General features: G+C 37.7%; 1 protein-coding gene across 1 annotated transcript in view; it reads left to right on the forward strand.

The window, feature by feature from the left end:
• Positions 1-14073, forward strand: part of LOC134751892 (neural/ectodermal development factor IMP-L2-like) — an 84914-nt gene that overhangs the window by 1100 nt on the left and 69741 nt on the right. The window lies entirely within an intron of this gene.

Here is a 14073-nt window from a genome sequence, read left to right on the forward strand (position 1 = left end):
ATTACAAGCTACAAGCTTTTGAGAAACGGACCCCAGTACTTATTGGAAGAATATAATCAGTTCACTAAGAATTGAAGTTTTATTTTATTCGTCGAAACCTGCACGGCAGCTACACACACACACACACACTTAATAGATATTAATCTACATAATTTATTATGTAAAGAAGTAATCTATAGTCCACGTGTGGTCTTGGTAGGTAGTATGTAGGTAGGTATCTACTAAATTATAAGTATATTCTGTTTTTTATTCCGTAGACTAAAATGACATTTCATGTGGTACTAAGAAATGTCATGTCTTACACATGAAACGTCATTTTAGTCTACGGAATAAAAAAACAGACCTTAGGTATATTTCTTTTAGAGATTGCAAACCGGATTGATTTTCAATCCGTCCGGATCCGGCCGGAATTTGGCCATAATATAATATATCTGTCATATCTGTCAGTGTCAAAATTGACGTTTCTGGTTAAAGATGTCGCTTTTGACACTGATAGATTATATTCATAAAAAAATTGATCACATTCATAACCTGTTATGACAATCAGAATATGCCTCAGTCTAGCGTTCTATAAATATAATAAGTAGGTACATTTGATTAAGTAACATTTTATTTTAGCACTTATTTACATACAAGATATATATACAGTGGTATTAGGTACTATTAAACTAAATTAATAACTAGCTTAAATCTAAAATAGGCCCTTGAGGCATTGTACCAAGGATGCTGGCGGCATTTCCTCGCTGTATCGCAATGCTGATACGTTGTGCGAGGAAGCCGCCAGCTCTTCGGTCACCAGTTCGGCAACAACTTGTGCGCGCTGGGACCCCATGGACCTAGAGTTTCAACATAACATAACAAAAACAAGTTTGGGAACAAATCAAATTATTTTATTAAATATTTTGATTTGTGTTTTTTACCATCCGGCCTTCACCACTGGCGGGCTTCGTCACTTTTTATTCTATTAGTTTTTAGCGGACAAATAATTACGTTTGTTGTATTGGAGCCCCACTTCAATAATTATTTTATTCTGTTTTTACTATTTGTTGTTATAGCGGCAACAGAAATACATCTGTGAAAATACAGTTCATGAGATACAGCCTGGTGACAGACAGACAGACCGACAGACAACAGTCTTAGTAATAGGGTCCCGTTTTTACCGTTTGGGTACGGAAACCTAAAAATAACGCTTGCACTGCGATGTGCTATCAAAATCGTTGCAGACTTGTCTTGGTCTGACTCCTGGGGCCCGTTTCTCAAAAGCTTGTAACTTGTAATACAAGTGGAAGTCCCTTTCTAGCAAAAGCTGTCTAAAAGTGATATCCGCTTGTATTACAACTATTACAAGTAACAAGCTTTTGAGAAACGGGCCCCTGGGGCCCATTTCTCGAATGGTATTAGACTAATATTATTAGTCCGCGAACTGTCAAATCGTATGGGTTACCATGACAACACACTAGTAATATTAGACTTCCCATGAACTGTATTGTTAAAATGAATTATTTTACCTAAATAAATAATTTTCATTTTTCATATTTTTTTTATTTTCGTTCGAGAAATAGGCCCCTGTACCTACAATACCTGTACATCCAATAAAGATCTGTAGGTATATGTAATAATTTATCGAGAGGTTGATGGAAGGTTGCCACGGATACGATTGCATGGCGATGACGATGCAACTGTCGGAGTCAACGTACGAGCGGCCGGCGGCCGAGAATCAGTTCAAGGTCACAATGGTGCTCTTGGTGCAGTTAGTGATTACTTTAGATTGAAATTTCGCTTCTATAAATGACTGACGAATTCGTCGTGCATTGACATGACACCGATATTTTAATGATATTGGAAAATTAGAATCATATTAAGAGTTTTGAATGATTTACGGTTAGTTTCACTAGACTTATATTGACCGGATTGGATTGTATTAAACGATACAAAAGGTAATCACGGTCTATATCCCGGTCAATATAAGTCTAGTGGAATCATATTAGTTCAGGCTGTTCCATCGGTTTGCCGCTGTCACTGTCACATTTCGCAAGAAAGAACGAGAAAGATCATGCGCGCCAAGCGTCAATTTTGACCGAATTTTGTCGATTTTTATTTATTTTAAAAACGTTACCTTACAATATCGAAATTCGAAAGCTATGAAATTACTATTTAAGTTAAGATTGTTTTTTCTTGTTTTTTTGTTTATAGTATCACATACTAAATAACCGAGTAAAGTTGGATTAAAAGTCAGAGTTAGAGGTTACTTTGGGAATTAATTGCATCGAGCGAAGTGTCATAATTCGTGTATCGGAAGCTATGATATTAAAGATAATATAGTCAAGAACTACATATATTTTTTCCACGTCTACGAATATCAACGCCTCTTAGAAAAACATGATCATATAAGGAGATTTTTCGCCTTCTGGCTCAGGGAACCGCCTTCATATCTGTCATTCGCGCGGGCGTGTCTGCGGGGTATGTAATTTTATTGTGGTTGGCCTTCACATTGGGGCCTGTTTAGTGTCTAGTTTACCTATTGATTAGTATTTATTGCGAGTTTAGAGCTAGACCAAGATAAGTCTGCAACGATTTGGATAGCACACGCAATGCAAGTGTTATTTAAAATGTCAAACTTCTATAAAATTGTGATGTATTAAAAAAACCGGATAAGTGCGAGTTGGACTCGCCTACCGTTACGTACTTTTTAGTATTTGTTGTTATAGCGGCTACAGAAATACATCATCTGTGAGAATTTCATCTGTCTAGCTATGACGGTAAATGATATACAGCCTGGTGACAGACAGAGAGACGGCTAGATGGACAGTGGAGTCTTAGTAATAGAGTCCCGTTTTTACTCTTTGGGTACGGAACCCTAATAACACTTGCACTGCGTATGTCTACTTATCTTATCTTATCTATCTTATTAGAGATTATTACTCAATGTTAAGTTAAGAAACTGTTGACGACTGTTTCATTTAAACATTTACGTCACTCATTGTCGTCTATTTCATTTTACATTTACGTCACTCATTGGCGTCAATTTTATTTTACATTTACGTCACTCATTGCTCATTGGCGTCTGTTCCATTTTACATTTGCGTCACTCATTTCTCATTGGCGTCTGTTCCATTTTACTTTTTCGTCACTCATTGCTCATTGGCGTCTGTTTCATTTTACACTTACGTCACTCATTGGCGTCTATTTCATTTTACATTTGCGTCACTCATTGCTCATTGGCGTCTGTTCCATTTTACATTTACGTCACTCATTGGCGTCATTTCAAGTGTCATAGAAATCGAGACTAACTGGCATTGGCAATAAACGTGCAGAATAAATCCGAGAACATTATTTCATGCTAACTTAGCAATTTTTGAAAATTCTCTGACACATTGCTGATGTGTAATTAAAGGTAATCTTACACGTGGACATGCAATTGACCGACAAAAATACGACCTTGCATTTACTCGGCCGTGACTCGTTACCGACAAAAATCACGTCAACTAATCTTAAGTAATCCTATCCTGTCCCTGTCTAGTTATCGCCTGATCATGCTGTTCCTAATGCGCTGGCGCCGATTCGGCGAGTCGAGTTAGACGTAGTAGAGATAGCAGGGTGACTACCGCGAACCGCGTTTGACGTGTTGCCCCTCTGTCGCACTTGTAAATTCGTACGTGAGTGTGCTGGAGGCAACACGTCGAATGTGGTTCGCGGTAGGCCCTCAGGCGTGGCTCACTTCGCGATCGCTAGGCATAGGTACGTCAAAAATTTGCTAAACATACAATACATGAATCCGATATGTAATATGTTAGTGTAAAAGTACCGTTTCTTCAAACAAAATCGTCACTGACACTGACATATCCGATCCATATCGTTATCTTAAGCACAGAATAAATAATAGTATTACCGTACAGAAAGGAAACTTCCTAGCTTCCTACAAAACCGAAGTTTGATAGCGGTTCAGGGTCGAATCATGCTATGCCTTTCTAATATAATTATGGCAACTATCCCTTTCGGCTATTTAGGGTTGTCAAAATTCAAGTCATTATCTTATTTGTGGTCGTGAACGCAAAGGGACGTCAAGTTGTGCCAACCCTAATTGCTTGAAGCAATGCTGAGCCGAACGGAGCAGAGTTTGCTCGAAGCGAAGAGTTTCGCACAGTCTTAAGCAAATTTTTGACATATTTAAAGTTCGAATCAGGCCGTATGTGATAACCATGGAGACTATATAAAGGAGCCAAATCTCAATGTATGAAAAGTGTCCATCAAAAAACAGTAATTAGGCGGCGCCACCATACACCGAAATACTACCAAAAACAACCTACGTAATTTGGTCGGGTTATTTGTTGCCTTATATGGTTCATGTTATACTCATGTCCCAGAGCCTAACTAGCGCCACCGGAGAGATTAGGAACTATTATTTAAAGCTGAAAGCGGTCACTTTTGCAACAATAATTCTGCCATAAGAGATTGCGATCCTTTCTATACCATCCATAGTGATAACTCTGGAATGTCATCTAAGGCGGAAGACAGGCATTCTGTGACAAGCGTTTCCCATCAAATGTGTGTCAAGCGGTGGTGTGATACTTGACAGTTAAATATCTGCTTTGACTTATTGAAGGGATTTTCCGGTCGAACTTCAAAATGGCAAAGGTTTCTTGAGAATATTTTTATTGTTTTTTTCCTCAATACTGTTGTTTAAAGTGTGTGTATTGATTGCTTTATGCAGTAAACTAATGTCACAGGGCGGACACGGAATACATCAAAAATCACTTGCGTTTCTGTGTGTGAACGGCACGCCTGTACGCGCGGCATGCGTCATTGTAGTTGCTAAAAACATTACTGAGCGGTCGGCAAAAGGTCGTCAATCTGCTGTCGCGGGGCGAGGTAATTAGAATCGGGGCGGGGCGGTGCGTGGCCGTTCTGTATATACAAGTTGCAGTCGGGTTGCAGTCCGTCTGTATCGGCCCTAAGGATTCACACAGAATGATTAAAAACGGAAATAGAGAATAAGTCAACTTCTCACTACTTATAAGACTGCAACGGAAGCAATTTGTTCAACAGTACAAACATACCGACATACTTTAATATGTGTTAGGTATGTTATCTTCTCAGGCAATCGCTTTGGCGTAGGGATAGAAAATAATAATTGATGGATTTAAAAAAATATGTATTACTTTTTTTTTACTTTATTGCACATAAAAAACTGCTGTGAACTTAATGCCTCTAGATTCTAGGTTTTATTAATGGATTCTGATATTGAAAACTTTATAAAAAAATATTTGAAAAATAACTACTTTTTGTTAACCAAAAAATGAAAAAACAATTATTCATTTTAATAAAGCTTACTACAAACATTGGTGCACTTTAATCAATTTTAATGTATAGCATAAAAGGCGGAAATCCTATCCTCAAAATTATTTATTACTAACGCAGCGTTCTACGTAGGCGAACAACAAGCGAACGCGAAGCGCCGCGCCGCCGCCGCGCCGCTTCGCGTTCACGTGTTGTTCGCCTACGTAGCACCTACGCTGCGTAAGCCGGCCTAGCCAAGGTGACAATCGCTATCGCTTCGACAACGAAACGCTTTGTGTCTCTCTATCACTCTTCCATATTAGTGCGACAGTGACAGTTGCGTTTCGATCGCTACGGAGCGTTAGCGATTGGCATGTTGGCTACGCGGCCTGGTTATGAATTAGATCAGATCCATAGCTAATCCAGATATAATTCATAACCTGTAATTAAATCAGAATATGCCTGTTAGTCGGTTATTAATAATAACTATTTTCACTTTATCTTTGGCATCACTGCCATTATTGACAATCAACGGACGTAACATATACAACACAACGGACATATTATATCTGAATGATATATAATTCCTTCCGCGTAGACAAGACTCTGTAATGAGGCAGTTCTAGGTATTCTAACATACGGAAGGTCTGGGATAGATTTGACCCTGCCAATGTTGAGATTGATATCATAATTTTATTGTCAATAAAGAACATTCTTAGTGTCTTTGATTGATACAAGCGCCACTTGCACCATCCCACTGACCCGGGGCTAACCGGTTAAACCGTTAACCCAGTGTCAAATTGTACTGGTAACCATGGTAACTCCAAGTTTAACCTGTAAGTTCAAATAAATAACAATTACTATACCGACGACAAGCGTGGCTCACTCCGCGATTTCGTCGCGTCGCTACAAGTACATGCGGCGCACACCAATTTTGGTGTCTAGCCATAGTGGTTGCCGCGCACCGTTACGGAACGGATGCCTGCTCGCGCTTGCGCCACCTAGCGGTCATATCTGTCGTAATAGACGCGTTTTGTTAGAGAGTGAATCTTCTGTACCTAAGTACTATTATTTATTATGTGCCGACGACGACTATTCTAGGATTATTCTGAGTTTGTGCAATAAAGAGAATTTGTATTTTATTGTATACCTATTTCAACGCAAATTGTGGAAAGTTTTCAAAAATATGTAGAAAGAAGGATTAACGAGAAATAATTGAGTCAAAGCTAACTTTGTACCGACTTTAAATAGAAGAACATCAACATCAACATCAAACATTTATTCAGCTAATAGGCCACAGGGGCGCTTTTACATGTTCCATGTACCAAGTTCGTGCAGCTTTAAGCATCGCTTAAAAAAGTGGCTCGTCGAACGCCCGTTCTACATCTATGGGGAATTCGTTGCACACAAGGTCAGTGCCTATCATTGTAGTCAAGAAAAAAAACTATAATTATAATAAATGTAATATATATATTTTTTGTGACATGTGAATTGACTTTTGTTTTTGATATTAATTTCTAATTTCGACCTTGATTTACTTTATTTTATTCTTTATTTTTGTTACACCTAAATATAAAACCTTAATATAATTTATATTTATTGTTTAGATATTAATTTTAAGTTTTATTTCAATTTATATTTTAACTGTATTGTAATTTTAAGTTTTTTGACATGTAAATTGGTTTTATGAATAAAATGATTATGATTATGATCATGTAAATTTTTACAAACAATAAAATTAACCCAAAATTACAAAAAAAAACAATTACATAACTATAAATGACAAATTACACAAAAAAAACTAATTAAAAAAAATATACAAACAACAGAAGTACTAAAATTGTTTAGAGATGTAAAAGTCTCTAGGTGTCAGAGATAAAATGTATATAATAATAAAAAAGATTATCAAATTATCCAGAGATGTAAAGGGTCTCCAAGACTTGAATTGTTATATAATTAATAAAAAGACAAGATATTAAATCAGACAAACAGACAAGAACCGAACGAAGTGCCTAACGTTAATGCCACTCAAAAGTAAAGTTACATAGGTAAAATGAAAGAAAGTAGGGGAGTGTAAAAATAAACGTCATAATTTCATAAAAAATTTACAACAGCATTTGCAATGACAAAGTGAGGACATGGTCACACTTTGTCATTGCAAATGACATGCAGAGTAAGCTTGGCCTGACTAGAAATTTCCCGTTTGAGAATGGGAAATTTCACTCACCTTCCCAAAATGTGTTTGCCATGCGGAAAATTTTGTAATGTTAGAACCTTTCCGTTGACTCATCAGCCGCAGTGCAACTGGCACATTCGGGTTCGCAAGCCGCAGATATGATAGGAGGTAGAGCTAGAGTTGTGCCAGCGAGAATGTTCTCGCTCTCGGGAATTCCTTCTTTTGGAAACTTCCGCACTTTCTCGATAACATTCTCTTGAATGAGAATTACCGAGAAAATAATTAGCACAAAAGTTAAAATGTTGATGTTCGTTTATCATTATTTGGGTAATTGATAGACATCCGCAAACATTCAAATGTAATAGTATATTATAACGGCGACTTTCTCTTCACTCTCGGGAAATTCCCGAGCATATTCTCGGGAATGTTCTCGACGAGAACATGCTCACGCACACTTCCTTATAACGCGTCCATAGTATTTTGAATACAAACTATTTACTAATGTAGATTTTCTTTGGCTTTGTGATTTTCGTGTCGTACATGTGTTTTTCAGATACTTGAGTTTTTACAAGCTTTTATTTAACTTGCCCTGTTAGTGTGTCAAATCTTGGAAGCTAAATTTGACCCAATTGCCGATTTAGAGCAAGCGTATGAAGCGTACCTATCCCTAGCGTGGAGGCCTCGTTCAAGAAAAACGAGATCACAAACCTTCAACTAGGGAGGACATCAAAAAGATTGCAGGCCTACTCTGGCGGAGAAAAGCAACAAATCGGGCTGGTTGGAGATTTTGGAGAGGTGTATGCCCAACAGTGGGCGCATTTCAAGATGCAGAAGAAGACCTTATTGGTCCGAGCGTTATAGATAGCTAGTATATCAATACGAGTGTCAGATTCTAAACGTCGAGTTCCGTCTCTAGTCGCATACCGATCTAACGATGTTATTATCGAATTGTCGATGACAGATGAATGATGCAAACTAGGAGCTTCCCGGTGTCTGATTGAGCTGAAATTTGGTATACTTCCGTAATTTCGGTGACAATGCATTATGGAGCAGTCGGAATATTACCAAAGGAAAACTCCCAACCACGTTGAATTAGGGCTCTAGGACTTAGGATTTTTTGAGAGAACCGTGATAAGGCCGTTTCCTGAGCCAGAAAGCGAAAAATCTCGGTATATGATCATATTTTTCTAAGAGACGTTGATATTCGTAGACGTGGAAAAAATATATGTAGTTCTGTGTTAAGTTAATGTAATTCTTGGTTATATTATCTTTAATAGCACATATTCCGATACACGAATTTACACTTCGCTCGATACAATTAATTCCCAAAGTAACCTCTAACTCGGACTTTTAATCAAACTTTAATCGGTTATTAATATGTGACACTATAAACGAAAAAAAGAAGAATAAACAATCTTAATTTAAATAGTAATTTCATAGCTTTCGAAATTCGATATTGTAAGGTAACGTTTTTAAAATAAATAAAAATCGACAAAATTCGATCAAAATTGACACATGGCGCGCATGATCTTTCCCGTTCTTTCTTGCGAAATTTGACAGTGACAGCGGCAAACCGATGGAACGGCCACGAACGGTCTTAACGGAAAATAAACTCTTTAGTTATTTTTTCTGCTAGTTCAATTTTTGAAAATTCTCTGCTAATTTAATTGTAATATATCTCTTAATTTTTTTTCTGCTAGTTCCAAGAAGGTAAGGCAAGTTCCCCAATTATGGTTCCTTGCAACAATCCTCGTTCCTTCCTGTTGAGGGCCTTCCCACGCTTGTTAACAAAGCAATACGTAAGGGAACATGAATTAGAAAGAATTGACCTATTTCCCTCTCACAACCGTCTTATAGAGCAAGCAGGACGGATGCGAAGTGCGCAGTTCTTTATACTTTATAGTAAACAAATTTACAATCATTACATCCGACGTGTACTACGCAATATCCTAAAATAGTAATTGATTTATTCATGAGTGCCAATTTGTCTAGTTAGAGCGTTTAATATATAGGTCGCGGTTTAATACATAGGTAGGTTTAATATGGTTTAATGAGGCAGTGGGCGGGCCACATTGCTCGCAGAACCAATGGCCAATGGGGCAGAAAGGTTCTTGAGTGGCGACCGCGAACCGGAAAACGCAGCAGGAAAAGATCCGCAACAAGATGGTCCGCAGGGAGCCGATGGATGAGAGCGGCGCAAGACCGGTTGTTGTGGAGATCCCTGGGGGAGGCCTATGTCCAGCAGTGGACGTCTTTCGGCTGATATACACTAAATTAAAACGGGGCTTTTATGGGATATGAGAACGATATATGCTCGGAACGGACCGGTACACATGTGATAAGAAGTATGTTGTTGTTGTTTGTCCTTCCTAAGGGCACCTCGGAGGTCCTTCCACAAGATCCTTTCTCGCCTTTCTGTCTTGAGCAACTGCACAGGTAAAGCTGGTTAGAAAACTGCGCAGTCGAATGCCACACACTACGCTTTACCTGTGCTTAGTGTGTATGGCCAGCTTCAGTTCTTTACGCTCGACCTCCAGCGGGCGCAGCATGGTTCCATTTTTATCGCCTGTCACTATGCCCGTCACTTTCGCACTTACGTACTTGTTAGAACGTGACAGGCATGGTGACAAGTGATAAAAATGCGACCGTGCTACCGCCGCAGGTGTGTACGGGGCGTTTGCGGACTCGCTTTCCGTCTTGAAGTCGACATTCAAATAAATAAATAGAGATAACTTTCTTATTTTGATCTGATTTTAAATTTCCTATTGATTTCCTGTTTTAATAAACGTGTGTTTTATGAAAACGTTCATCTAATGTCCCCTCAATCCCACATTACAAGTTAAAGAGCTAGTTAGTCGCCGGAGATCACGCGATAAAATCAAAACGGTACATCCCTCGCTCAATTGGTTGCTTGTCATGATCAGTTTGAACAAGGTTTGAACTGACTCGCACTGACTGACAGTTCCATAGCAATAAGAGACTGCTTCCAAAAGATACTGCATTTATAGCAATTTTTTTGACACCACAAAACAAAATAACTCAGATGAAAAACACAAACAATTCATTTCAAATAACGTAGTTTAGCGTAAAGGATCCATCCTCAAAAATTTGACATAGTCTGACGTTCATATTCATATTCATTTATTGCATCCATGGTACACAGGTGTTACATATATAATAGTTTCACATGGGCCCTGGTAGGGCAAGGCAATTATCTTAAATCTAAAGATTAATTTATATATGTACAATATATTTGACAGTGTCTTACGTTTGAGATGGCTCGTGGCCAGTAAATCCCTAGGATGCGTCTCAGGCATTTGTTTATGAACACCTGCAGACGATTGGTGACATCTTTCCTCACAAGAAAGTAAGAGGAAGAAGGCGATAAGTTCGCCTTTGTACTTCCATTACTGTAATTTATTTTTGTAAACCTGTGTTGTGTACAATAAAGTGACTATTACTACTACTACTACTACAAGCCATGTCAGCATGTCACAAATGTGTGGTAGTAGCCTTTAAACGTGGTGAGCGGTAACCGTCTTAATTTGCTCCATCTAGTGATTGGCGATCTGTGGAAACAAGACTGACAGTTATTTGAGAATCCGGAGGAAACCAAATATTATTGGATAAAGAATTTATAAGAACATTTAAGTATTAAGTGGTTATAGGTTGTTAAAGATGCAATTTTCTTCCTTCAAAATTAAAATCACATATGTAGATGTAAGTAAGTGATACAGATAGGTTATTTAACCAATTATTTTATTCCTTTTATTATTGTATTTCCTTTTCCTTTTATTTCATTTCATTTCATTTATTTAATGCAAAAACCATGGTTATAAAAGGTGTTACATAGAGATTTGGTACATGGTCACCCTGCAAGGGCGTAGCAATGTCTTAAAACTAGTTAAAGCTAAAAAGTTAATTTATACAAAACAAGATATGTTTAAATTGGTACTTTCAGTGGAAATATAATAATAATCAATTCGTAGTAAATATATAACATTGAATTGAGATAAAATTATTGAGTATCATATGTCATAAATTCTTGGTAGGAATAAAATGTTTTATTAAGTAGCCACGATTTTAGGTTATTTCGAAATATATTAAAGGTTTCGGCTTGTTTGATGGAGTCGGGGATTTTATTATATATTTTTATTGATTGGTAATAGGGCCCGTTTTTATATAATGTTAATTTAGGCGCTGGAAGAGCTAGCTGATTATTTCGACGCGCGCTTGTAACATACTGGAAGTCAGATATGTGTTTTCTTACAAATAGTCCAACCTCCAGTATGTATATGCATGGTAAGGTAAGAAGCTTCAGGTTAATAAAATGTGGTCGGCAGCTTTCTGGTTGTCGGATGTTAGCTATAACGCGTACGCATTTTTTTTGTGCTATAAATAAATCTTCGACGTCTGTGCTATTCCCCCATAAGACTACTCCGTACCGCAGCCATGCATAGGCATATGCGTAATATGCAGAAAGTGCACATTCTACGTTTGTGTTCCTTTTTAGAACACTTAACGCAAACAAAAAACGTGATAGTTTGTTCCTGACCTCTTCAATATGCGTTTTCCAATTTAAACTCGTGTCAATGTGTAGTCCTAATAGTTTGAATGAGCTAACCTCTTCGATGCCAAGTTGTTTTGACGTTGCGGATAAATCTAAGTCTTCTTTTTGGTACGGATGAAATTGAATTATTTTAGTTTTGCTCATATTCAGTTCTAAACTATGTTCATTTAGCCAATTCGTAATTTCTGCCAAAGTTTCGTTGATATCGCTCTGAAAGTTATGGTTTTTAGGACTTCTAAACAAGAGGGACACATCATCTGCGAACATGATGCAAGTGTGTTTAGTAATTTTAGGCAAATCATTGATATAAACTAAAAATAGGATACATCCTAAAACTGACCCCTGAGGTATAGAACAATTAGTTATTAGGGTGTCTGATTGTATGTTTGAGACTTCACCTGTTTTTTTGTCATGATGTTGGATCTGTACGCATTGCGCCCTGTCTTTTAAGTAGGATTGCAACCATTTGTGCGCACCGCCTCGAATACCTATTCCATAAAGTTTATTTAATAGGATAAAATGCGAAATTTTGTCATATGCTTTCGTCATATCTAACATTAAACCGATAGCATAATGTTTATCTCTTAGATAATTAAGAATTTCATTGACATATTTATATACTGTGCGCGTAGTGCAGTGTTTTTTTCGAAAACCATTCTGATTTACATCTAATAGGTGGAATTTTTCTAAAAACTTGTAGATGCGATTTGCCATTGTTTTTTCGAAAAGTTTGGATATTACAGGTAGTAAGGCTATGGGTCGATATTGGTTTGTATTTTGTGGGTCAGTTTTATTTTTAAGAATAGGTTTTATTATTGCAAATTTTAATTTATCTGGAAAAGTTGATTGCGTATAGGACTGGTTAATTAATTTAGTAATTATTTAATAATATTCTAACATAGTTCTTAAGTAAAGAGTTACTAACCATATTATGTAACCTATGTTTTCTGAATTAAATGATTTTTATTTATTTTATTTTATTAACTAAATGTGAAAGTTTGTACCTATGTATGTGAATGCATCTGCAAATACGATTTTATTTATTTAAAACTTTATTGCACATCATTATTTGCCAGTCAACCATTAAAATTACATTAAATTCGTCACGGTCCCTAGCTCGGCCGAATTTCACCTTCCCATACAAACGGAATTTTGTTTTCATTTTAAAACTTTGCACATACAATAACATGATTAATGTTACTTGGCAGAAATGTCGTTACATTTCGGCCAAGTAACATTATTCAATTCAATTCAATACATTTATTTCATGTAACCAAGACACATTTTATTAGTAACACTTACAAGACTAAGGGGTTAGTAGGTAGGTACAGCTAGACTTAAATTTAAAACAAAATAACACTAACGGGAGAATGCAATCCCTCGCAGTGTGACAAGTAGGGACAGTCAACCCTGTCCGCTATCAATCGCAGAATGCTGTTGGGTTGGGACTGCCGCGCACCCGGCGCACCAGGGATGCCGCGCGCGCGCGTGTACGCTTGGTAGTGTAGAAACAGTCCACGCGCGCCGCCGCGAACATCCCCGATGCGCTACAGAAACGAGGCAGCCCCATCAACACCCGAAACGCATTGTTGTACTGGACCCTAAGAGCCCCATATGCCCGTTGCGAATACTGAGCCCACAGATTATGCAATACAAAAATATGTTAAAAAACTTTCTGCAACACAATAGGGAACCAGCCCGCACACCTCCCTGAACGCGTTGTTGTATTGTACGCCCGCGCGCTGTATGCCCGCTATTATAAATTGTTATTATTTATTATGTACTTAATAATTCCATTAAATGCGAGCGAGATGTATTGTCAACCATAACAAGTACAATACTCATCATCTTCCTCGCGTTGTCCCGGCTTTTGCCTTGGCTCATTTGCCTGGGGTCCGCTTGGCAACTAATCCCGAGAATTGGCGTAGACACTAGTTTTTACGAAAGCGACTGCCATCTGACCTTCCAACCCAGAGGGGGAACTAGGCCTTATTGGGATTAGTCCGGTTTTCTCACGATGTTTTCCTTCACCGAAAAACTGTTAGTAAAT

Source organism: Cydia strobilella, chromosome 23 (assembly GCF_947568885.1).
Source record: "Cydia strobilella chromosome 23, ilCydStro3.1, whole genome shotgun sequence".
NCBI lineage: Eukaryota > Metazoa > Arthropoda > Insecta > Lepidoptera > Tortricidae > Cydia > Cydia strobilella.